General features: G+C 43.3%; 1 pseudogene; it reads left to right on the top strand.

Annotated features, from left to right (window-relative positions):
• Window positions 1-6,766: 6,766 nt before the first annotated feature.
• Window positions 6,767-7,635, top strand: LOC148723534 (small subunit ribosomal RNA; annotated as a pseudogene; the record flags this gene model as incomplete).
• Between the last annotated feature and the right edge of the window lie 3,930 nt (window positions 7,636-11,565).

Genomic DNA, 11,565 nt, shown 5'->3' on the forward strand with positions numbered 1-11,565 from the left:
AAGTGATATTTGTCTGGTTAATTGACCTGCTGAGCGATTCGTTACTGAGTGGCTAATAGAATTGTTACTGACTGGCTGACGGTTTGGTTGTCTGACTGGCTAAATAAAGGGATGACTACCCTTATCGTACCTGAATGGCTATGTGACTAGTTAACTGACTTAGTTACCGACTGGTGACTGCGTGGCTAATTGAGTGCTGATTAACTGGCTGACTGAGAGGTTGACAAGGTGAATGGTATTAGACCAGCTATCTAACTAGTTAACTAAGTTGCTCACCGAGTGGTGACCTGGAGGCTATTTTAGTATTGACTGTCTCGCTTGTCGACTGACTGGGTGACTGACTGGGTCACTGACTTGGTGGTACTTGAGTGATTATTTACTTGGTTCACTTATTTGCTCAGCTAATGGTTGACTGATTCACTGGTACCTAACTGGGTATGTGACTGGTTAACTGACTTGCTGACCGACCGGTGACTGCCTCTTCCATTGACTGGTGACTGACTGGCTGGTTGACTGACTGGATGACTAAATGGTTGACTGACTCAGTGGTACTTGACTGGCTAACTGACCTTTTAACTGAGTTGCTGACTAACTAGTGACTGGCTGGCCTACCTACTGGTCACTTACTGGCTGGATGACTTATTGTATGACTGAATGCTTGATTGACTCAGTTGCACCACAATGACTATCGGAGTGGTTAATTGACTTGCTGACCATCAAGTACCAGTGAGTTAGTCAACTATTTAGTCATCCAGTCGGTAAACCAGCCAGTCAGTCACGAGTCAGTGGTTGAGTTAGTCACTCATCGGTCAGCATGTCAGTTTACCAATCAGATACCCAGTCAAGTAGCGGTGAATCAGTGAACCATTAGCTGTGCAAACTAGTTAACCAAGGAAGTGGCATACCAAGTACTCTTACGTCAGTCAAACAGTCAGTCACCCAGTCAATCAACAAGCGAGACAGTCAACACTAAAATAGCCTCCGAGTCACCACAAGATGAGCAGCTCAGTTAACTGGCTACATACCAGTCACTCAGTACTCGATTGGCCTGGAAGTCACTAGTCGGTAACAAAGTCAGTTAACCATTCACATAGCCAGTAAGGTACCATACTCAGCCTTTCAGACAACCACGCAGTCAGCCAGTGAGTCACCATTCAATTAGCCACACAGTAACGAATCGCTCAGCAGGTCAGTTAACCAGAGAAATATCACCCATTCCGAGAGCCAATTAGTCAAACGGCCAGTCAGGCCATCAGTCACCCGTCACTTAGCCATTCAATCACAAGTCGGCAAGCAAATCAGTTAACTAGTCAGATAACCATTTAAGTAGGACTGGGTTACTCAAACATTCAGAGAGCGAGTCAGTAAACCAGCCAGTGAGCTGGTCAGTCACGACTCAAAATACGACGCAGTCGCCAGTCGCTTGACAAGGCGGTTGAACAGTCCGGTAGCCAGTAAAGTACCACTTCAATCATTCAGTCATCCAGTCAGTCCACCAGCTACTCACCCAGCCTTTCAATCACAAGACGGGCAGCAAATCAGTTAACTAGTCAGATAACCATTTAAGTAGGACTGGGTTACTCAAACATTCAGACAGCGAGTCAGAAAACCAGCGAGTCAGTACCACTTCAATCATTCAGTCATCCAGTCAGTCCACCAGCCACTCACCCAGCCATTCAATCACAAATCGGGCAGCAAATCAGTTAACTAGTCAGATAACCATTTAAGTAGGACTGGGTTACTCAAACATTCAGACAGCGAGTCAGTAAACCAGCCAGTGAGCTGGTCAGTCACGACTCAAAATACGACGCAGTCGCCAGTCGCTTGGCAAGGCGGTTGACCAGTCCGGTACCCAGTCAACTACCACTTCAATCATTCAGTCATCCAGTCAGTCCACCAGCCACTCACCCAGCCTTTCAGTCGCCAGTCGGTATGAAGGTCAGTCAACCCATCAGTCGACTAATCAAAGAGGCCTCAGGAGCCAATGTGTCAGTCAACTAGTCAATCTACTGGTCAGGTACAACCGACGAAGTCGGCCAGTCAGTCAGCCAGTAAGCCAGTCACCACTTTGTTTATATTTTTTATTTGTTTTTTATTAAGTCAGTCACCAGTCAATTAGCAAGGTGGTAAACCAATTAGTTAGCTGGTCACTTGTCATTAAGTTGGATAGTCATTTAGCCGTGCATTCATTAATGGGTCGGCAGCCCAGTCAACCATTAAGATACACAGTTGGATACCAGTAATTCGCTCAACCACTCAGTGAACTGGTCACTAAGCCAGTCAATCACCTATGGGTCAGCCAGGTAGCGTAAGAGTTTCTCAGATGGTCAAGTACTAGCAAGTCTGTCACTCAGTCAGTCACCCGGTCACTTAGTGTGCAAGTCAGTAACCACTCAGTTAGTCAGTCCATTTCCAGTCGCTCAGAAAGATAGTCAACAAGTCAGTGACTCATTCAGGTACTAGTGATTCGGTCAACCCATTAGACGGAAAGACAGTATTTACCCACTAATAAGTCTGTCAGCAAGCCAATCACCCAGCCAGTCAAAAAGTCATTCAACCAGTCAGTTAAACAGTCGCTCAACCGGAAAGTCAGCGAGTTAAGTACCAATAAATGAGTCAGCAAGGATGTCAAAATCTCAGGATTCCCGTTAGGTCAGTCACTCGCCAGTCAATAATCTTGAAGTCGTTCAGTCAGTCATTCAGTTAGGAACCCAGTTAGTCAGCCGGTCAGGAACCGGTAGCTAGGTCAACCGGTTGGTCAGCAGATCAAGTACCGCTGAGTTAGTCGACCAGTCGATCACCACGTCACCAATCACTCATTTAAGAAGTCAGTTAACTGGTGGGTCAACAATTCGTCAGAAGTTTAGTTAACCAGTGAGCCAACCGCATAGGACCCCAGTTAATAGGCTGGTCAGCTAGTAGTGGGTCAGTCAACCAATTAACCAGTCAGTTACCAGTTAATTACCCAATCGTTTCCCAGTCAGTGCGTCCGTCAACAAGTCAGATCGCTAGTCGGCTACCAGTGATTTATTCAATCAGTCAGTCACCAGTTAAAGGCTCGGGAACCTTTAACTCAGTCAGTCAGTTAGAGATACAGTATCCCGCTCAGGTACCAACCAGTTAGTTCACAAGTCCGTCACCAGTTCGTCGGTAGTCGGTCACCATGTCGGTCGACGAATCGGAGGGCTGGTGAGGCAAAAGCGAGTCACTCCACCAGTCAGTCATCCGGTTAGGTATGAGTTAGTTAGTTTACCCGTCAATCAGTTAGTAACCATTAACTCAATCAGTCCGACAAGCACTCACTTAACCAGTCACTTGAGCGGTTAGATAAAAAAATCAGTTAGCCAGTTAGTCAGCCGTTGGGGTACAAGTAAGTAAGCAAGTTAACAATCAGCCAGTTAACCATCAGTCAATAACCAGTCAGTTACCACTCGGTTAACATCGCACTCAGGCAGCAAGTCAGTTAACCTGTACGAAAGCCAGTCAAGTACCACCAGCCAGTCATCCACTCAGTCCACCAGGCACTCAACCAGTTAGTCAGCAGTCGATCAGCAAGTCAGGTAACTGGTCAGATAGCCAGTCAAGTGCCACTAAGTCAGCCGACCATTCAGTCACTCAATCAGTCAACCTGCCAGTCACCATCTCAATCACCATTCGGCTAAGCACTTGGTCGCCAGTCGATCAGCAACTCAGGTAAGTAATCACACAGCCAGTTAAGTACCATTGAGTCATGCAGTCAGTCCACAAGACACAGCCAGTTAGTCACCAGGTTAGTCGGTTAGTCACTCAGTCAGCAGTTGGTCAGCAGGTTAGTTAACCGGTTAGATAGCCAAGCAAATACCAGTGAGTCATTCAAGCATTCAGTTATTCACTGAGTCTACCAGCCAGTCGCATCTCAATCACCATTCAACTAGGCACTTAGTCACAAGTCGGTCACCAAGTTAGTTAACAAGTCAGATAGCAAGTCAAGTTCCACTGAGCGAGTCAACCATTCATTAACCGAGTCAGTCAACCAGCCAGTCGGGCAGTAAGTCAGCAGTCTATTATTCGCGACCAATTGGGGAGGAAGTCGACTAACCAGACAGATAGCCAGTCAAGTAACATTGAGTAAATCACTTTTAATCAGCCACTCAGTCAATGAGTCACTTAATCATTAGTTGACTAGCCGATCAGTCACCAGTTGTTCAGCAAGTCAGTTAACCAGTCAAATATCCAGTCCAATACCAATGAATCCGTCAACCTTTTAGTCTGCCAGACAGTCGATCAGGCAGTCAGCCGGTTAGTCAGCATTCAATAAGCCATTCCCTCACCAGTCGACTCGCAGATCAGACAACCAGTCAGATAGCCAGCCAAGTACCACTTGGTCAGACAACTTCTTAGTCAGTCGGCCAGTCAGCCAAACAGTCAGTCACTAGTCAATTAGCCACTCAGTCACCAGTCGGTCAGCCATTAAGTTAGCCTGTCAAGTGCCAATGGTTCAGTGAACCTTTTTTTTTAGCCGGTCAGTCAACAAGCCAGTCACCAGTCAATTACCTTCAGTCACCAGTTGGTAACCCGCACACTTACCCAGTCAGATGGCCAGTCAAGTACCATTGAGCAGTCAACGTTTTAGTCATCTAGGCAGTCAACAAGGCAATTAGACACTCATTCACGAACCTGACACGAAGTTAGGTGAGTCACAGCCAGTCAGCTTGAACACACTGATTCAACCAATCAGTCAGAGAGTCACTCGTCACTCAGCAAGCGGTAGGTAGTCAGCCAGTGTGATACCAGCTAGTATCTCAACCAGCCAGTCAGCCAGTTAGTCACTTTTGGTTTGCCAGTCATTTACCTGTCGGACAACAACTTAGTTAAAAAATGTCAACCAGTCGGTCAGGCAGTCTCTGAGGAAAAAATGAAATGTGGTTGATACTTGATGTTTCCTTGGCAATTTGGTCAGAGAGTGAAATGGGTCAAGTCTTGCTCAGTTCACGCTGAAAACACGGTTATGTAAAAGGTATCCGCAAACAACCCAAAGGCAGTTTATTTTACTAGATGGCTTTGAAATCCGTAAGAAAATACTAAAATTTGCTTCCTACCCGGTTTTCCTGCAAAACTTCTTTAGAGGGTGAAAAGGGTCAAGTGTTGCTCAACTCACGCTGAAAGCATGGTTTTGCAAAATTTATCTGTAAAGAAGCCAAAAGCATTCTATTTGACTACATTGCAGCGAAATCTAAGAGAAAACGCCAAAATTTGGTTAAGACCCAATCTTTCCTGCAAAATTTGGCCAGAGAGTGATATGTGCCAAGTTTTGCTCAGCTGTGGCTCAAACCACGGTTTCATGATAAAGTATCTACGAACAAGCTAAATCCAACTGTTTTCATCAGATTGTATTAAAATGTATAAGGAAACACTAAAATTTGAATGAAACATGATGTTTCCTGAGATATGTGGCCACAGAATGGAATACGTCGTCTTTCTCAAATCTCGCTGAGAACTCGGTTTTGCAAAAAAGTATCTGCAAGCACGTCAAAACCAAGTGTTTGGAAGAGATTTTGTTCAAATTTCTTTAAAAAAATGTGGTTTATACTTTATGTTTCCTGGGATAGTTAGCCAGAGAGTGAAATGGGTCAAGTCTTGCTGAACTCACTCTGACAACAGGCGCTTGCAAAAAGTATCTGCAAATAACCAAAAAGTAATTTGCTTGACTAGATTGCATTGAACTCTGCAAGAAACCACTAAAATTTCCTTCATACCTGGTGTTTCCTGCAAATTTGGCCAGAGAGTGTAATGGGTGAAGTCTTGTTGAACTCACTCTGAAAATACGCTCTTGCAAAAAGTATTTGCAAACAACCCAAAAGCACTTTTTTTTTACTAGATTGCATTGAAATCTGTAACAAAACACAAAAATTTGATTAAAACCCGGTGTTACCTGCAAAGGCTGGCCAAACAGTAAAATAAGTCAAGACTTGCTCATCCCACGCCGAAAACAAGGTTTTGCAAAAAGTATCTGCAAAGAAGGCAAAGGAATATTTTTGATTAAATTGCATCGAAATCTGAAAGACAACGCTAAGATTTGTATGATACCCGATCTCTCCAGCAACAATTAGACAGAGAGTAAAGACTTGTTAAGTCTTGTTCAACTCAAGCTGAAAAGACAGTTTTCCACAATGTATCCACGAACAAGCCAAATCCAATTTTTTGACCAGATGGTAATGACATCTATAAGAAAAAACTATAATTTAGTTTAAACACAATATTTCCTGCGAAATATGGCCACAGTGAGAAAGGGGTAAAGTCTTGTTCAAGTAGGGCTAAGAACTCGGATTTGCAAAAGGTATCTGCAAACTTGCCAAAACCAATTGTTTTCAATAGATCATTACAAAATATGTAAGAAACACTAACATTAGGGTTGAGAGTTAGGATCATGGTTAGGGTTAGGAATATGGATAGCATTCTCCTACATCCTACCTTCAGAGTCTAATCGGGTTCTGTTGGGGCAGCATGCCAGGAAATGGCACGGGGTAGTTGTACGCGGAAAAGACGTGGCATACATTGAGTTTTGTCTGCGTTGGGCAAAATAAAAGAGAAGGCCCGATAGCTCGGCGACCTTTGATGGGGCCGCCTTGACGGGGGAGTAACGAGCCAAGGCGCGATCTTTTGGTGGCCTTTCGCTGTCTGAGCGATCAAAAGAACGGAAGGTGCGGCATCGTCCGTTGGTGGGAGAGGCTTGTGGCCGGAGTTTGAGTTGTTTTATTGGCCACTGACTCCGATATGGGATAGCTACCTTGTGTATCCTGCCAGTAGTCATATGCTCGTCTCAAAGATTAAGCCATGCATGTCTAAGTATAAGCACTAGTACTGGGAAACTTCGAAGGGCTCATTAAATTAGCTATCGTTTATTTGATTGTACCGTTACTACTTGGATAGCCGTAGTAATTCTAGAGGTTACGGTTGCAAAAAGTCGCGACTGTCTTCGGAAGGGATGTATTTATTAGAGTAAAAACCAATGCAGATTTTGCCCGGTGTTGTGGTGAATCATAGAAACTAATGGAATCGCACGGTCTTTGCGCTGGCGATGTTTTATTCAAATATCTATCCCATCAACTGTCGATGGTAAAGTAGTGAGTCACCATGGTTGCAACGGGTGACGAAGAATTAGGGTTCGATTCCGGAGAGGGAGCCTGAGAAACGGCTACCACATCCAAGGAAGGCAGCAGGCGCGCAGATTACCCAATCTTGACTCAGGGAGGTAGTGACAAGATATAACAATACAAGGCTTTTGCAAGTCTTGTAATTGCAATGAGTATAACCTAAATCCTTTAACGAGGATCCATTGGAGGGTAAGTCTGTTGCCAGAAACCGCGGTAAATCCAGCTTCAATAGCGTGCATTAAAGTTGTTGCAGTTGAGAAGCCCCTAATTGGATCTTGGAATAGCCCGGCCGGTCTGCCCCAAGGTAGGTTACTAGCCAAGCGTTTTTTCCTCGCAGAGACTGGGTGTGCTCTTACCTGAGTGTGCTCGGGATCTGGGACGTTTACTTTGAACAAATGAGAGTGTTCAAAGCAAGCCAGTGCGGGAATACGTAAGCATGGAATAATGGAATAGGACTTTTGTTCTAAAAGGACGTAAAGACAGCAGAGTGACAATAACTCTCAAAAAAGAAACAACAACTTTGAAATTAAATTTACAAGACGTGTTTCGACATCAAAAGATACAAACTCTCAACATCGAAAGATAACATGAACTTCCCTAAGGTTGATAACTGGTTGATTTCACGTACAAATGAAAACGTGCCGCGGACGTTGTATTCACGCGGGACATGAGGCTCTAGAGGATTACAAGGGATTTTAGATAAATTGTAAATGTAGGTACCTATTGAAGATACTATGGGTCGAAAAGGAGGTGTTTCATTAAGCTGCCGAGCCTTGTGCATTTTAGGTAGCCCATAAAACCTGGCTGATTGAGAACCAGTTGGATAGATTCTCTCACACGTATCTTTTTCTAAGTGGCCCTTATTTTTATGCGCTCTTAAATAACGTTGTAATTTACCCTCCCTTTGTAATGTAGGATCGTTATCATTAACCTTAAACTTAGAAGTTTCTCCGATAATGGAAAAAATACTTTCTTCGTAGGCTTTCCTGTCCATGAATACCAAGCCATTTCGTTTGTCAGGCTTCAGTATTACAATGTCCTTGTTCCTCCTCAAATCCTTTAGTATCCTACATTTCTTTAAGTCCGCTGCAGAAGATTGGTGGGAAGAAATGTACGAATGGGCAAGATGAGAAAGGTCTGCGACCAGTTTCCCTTTAGCTCTCTGTCGAGTAGATTTACGTTGTATTCACGCGGGACATGTGGCTCTAGATGATTACAAAGGATTTTAGATAAATAGTAATTGTAGGTACCCATTGAAGATACTATGGGTCGAAAAGGAAGTCTTTCATTAGGCTGCCGAGCCTTGTGCATTTTAGGTAGCCCATAAAACCTGGCTGGTTGAGAACCAGTTGGATAGATTCTCTCACACGTATTTTTTTCTAACTCGCCCTTATTTTTATGCGCTCTTAAAAAATGTTATAATTTACCCTCCCTTTGTAATGTAGGATCGTTATCATTAACCTCAAACTTAGAAGTGTCTCTGATAATGGAAAAAATACTTTCTTCGTAGGCCTTCCTGTTCATGAATACCAAGCCATTTCGTTTGTCAGGCTTCAGTATTACAATGTCCTTGTTCTTCCTCAAATCCTTTAGTATCCTACATTTCTTTAAGTCCGCTGCAGAAGGTTGGTGGGAAGAAACGTACGAATGGGCAAGATGAGAAAGGTCTGCTACCAGTTTTCCCTTCAGCTCTCTGTCGAGTAGATTTCTGACCATGGTGCAATTAATAAGCTCAAAACAAGAAAAGACATCCGTTTTGCTAATGTTAGGAGAACAGATAGAGTGTGAAGGACCATATTTAAGTATTTCCAATTGTTCGGACGTGAGATTGTGCGACGAGAGGTTGGTGACTGTCTCCGTTGAAGCAAACGGTAGAACCACGTTTCGCGTTGAACTTTTTAAGTTTCATCTCGTGAGTGGCGATAACACGTTTCACAGCCTTCTTTACATTATATTTAATAGTTCCATGGAGGATGTATCCATCGATGTTGCTGACAATGCCATTGATATGCACCGCTAATCTGTCTCTTACTATGGTTAACTTACAGAGTTCCTTTCTTCGTTTGGCGATAGCACTTCTTAATAGGCGTTTTCGAATAGCATGTACATCATGTCTACTTATGTTAGGCAGTTGAAAACAGATGAACATCGGAAACACATTGAAGGATAAACAGTTTTTAAGAAAATTCAAATCCACAAGCCTCTCCCACTAGCGGACGATGCCAGACCCTCCGTTCTTTCCAACGCTCAGCCACTGAAAGGCCACCAAATTATCGCGCCTTGGCTCGTTGCTACCCCGTCAAGCTGGTCCCATCAAAGGTCGCCGAGCGATCGGGCATTCTCACTTAATTCGCCCAGCGCAGACAAAACTTTATGTATGCCACGTCTTTTCCGCGTACAACTACCCCGTGCCATCTCCTGACATGCTGCCCCAACAGAACCCGGTTAAACTCTAAAGGTAGCATGTAGGAAAATGCTATCCATATTCCTAAATCTAACCCTAACCCTGACCCTAACTCTAAACCGTAATGTTAATGTTATCTTACATATTTTGTAATGATCTATTGAAAACAATTGGTTTTGGCAAGTTTGGAGATACCTTTTGCAAATCCGAGTTCTTAGCCTGAGTTGAACAAGACTTGCCCCATTTCTCACTGCGGCCATATTTCGCAGGAAATATCGTGTTTAAACTAAATTCTAGTGTTTTTCTTATAAATCTCATTACAATCTGGTCAAAAAAATTGGATTTGGGTTGTTCGTGGATACATTGTGGAAAACTGTCTTTTCAGCTTGAGTTGAGAAAGACTTAACAAATTTTTACTCTCTGTCTAAATGTTGCTGGAGAGATCGGGTATCATCCAGATCTTAGCGTTCTCTTTCAGATTTCGATGCAATCTAGTCAAAAAATTGTTTTGGCTTCTTTGCAGATACTTTTTGCAAAACCGTGTTTTCGGCGTGAGATGAGCAAGTCTTGACTTATTTCACTGTCTGGGCAAGTTTTGCAGGAAACACCGGGTGTTAAGCGCATTTTTTGTTTTGTTACAGATTTCTATGGAATCTAGTAAAAAAAAGTGCTTTTGGATTGTTTCCTAATAATTTTTGCAAGAGCGTGTTTTGAGAGTGAGTTGAGGAAGACTTGACCCATTTCACTCTCTGGCTAAATATTCCAGGAGACATAAAGTATCAACCACATTTTTCTTTAAGAAATGTGAACAAAATCTCTCCAAAGAACTTGGTTTTGACGTGTTTGCAGCTACCTTTTTGCAAAACCGACCTATTCCATTCTGTGGCCACATATCGCAGGAAACATCGTGTTTCATTCAAATTTTAGTGTTTTATAAATTTTAATACAATCTGATGAAAACAGTTGGATTTAGCTTGTTCGTAGATACTTTATCATAAAACCGTGGTTTGAGCCACAGCTTAGCAAAATTTGGCACAAGTCACTCTCTGGCAAAATTTTGCAGGAAAGATCGGGTATTAACCAAATTTTGGCGTTTTCTCTTAGATTTCGCTGCAATGTAGTCAAAAAGATTGCTTTTGGCTTCTGTGCAGATAAATTTTGCAAAACCATGCTTTCAGCGTGAGTTGAGCAAGACTTAACCCTTTTTACCCTCTAACCAAGTTTTGCAGGAAAACCGGGTATTAAGCAAATTCTATTATTTTCTTACAGATTTCAATGCACTGTAGTAAAATAAACTGCTTTTGGGCTGTTTGCGGATACCTTTTTTATAACCGTGTTTTCAGCGTGAACTGAGCAAGACTTGACCCATTTCACTCTCTGGCCAAATTCGCAAGGAAACATCAAGTATCAACCACATTTCATTGTTTCCTTAGAGACTGCCTGACCGACTGGTTGACTGTTTTTTACTGAGTTGTTGTCCGACAGGTAAATGACTGGCAAACCAAAGGAGACTGACTGGCTGACTGACTGGTTGACATACTGGTATCACACTGGCTGATTACCTGCCGGTTGCTGAGTGACGAGTGACTCTCTGACTGATTGGTTGAATCAGTGTGTTGAAGCTGACTGGCTGTGACTCGTTACCTAACTTCGTGACAGATTCGTGAATCAGTGTCTAATTGCCTTGTTGACTGCCTAGATGACTGAAGGGTTGACTGCTCAATGGTACTTGACTGGCCATCTGACTGGGTTACCGACTGGTGACTGAAGGTAATTGACTGGTGACTGGCTTTTTGACTGACCGGCTAAAGAAAACGTTGACTGAACCATTGGCACTTGACAGGCTAACTTAATTGCTGACTGACTGGTGACTGAGTGGCTAATTGACTAGTGACTGACTGGCTGGTTGACTCGCCGACTGACTAAGAAGTTGTCTGACCTGCGAATCGACTGTTGAGGGAATGGCTCATTGAATGCTGACTAACTGGCTGACTGCCTGATTGACTGACTGGCCGACTGAAAGGTTGA

The sequence above is a fragment of the Stylophora pistillata genome, chromosome 9, assembly GCF_964205215.1.
Source record: "Stylophora pistillata chromosome 9, jaStyPist1.2, whole genome shotgun sequence".
NCBI classification, from domain to species: Eukaryota; Metazoa; Cnidaria; class Anthozoa; order Scleractinia; family Pocilloporidae; genus Stylophora; species Stylophora pistillata.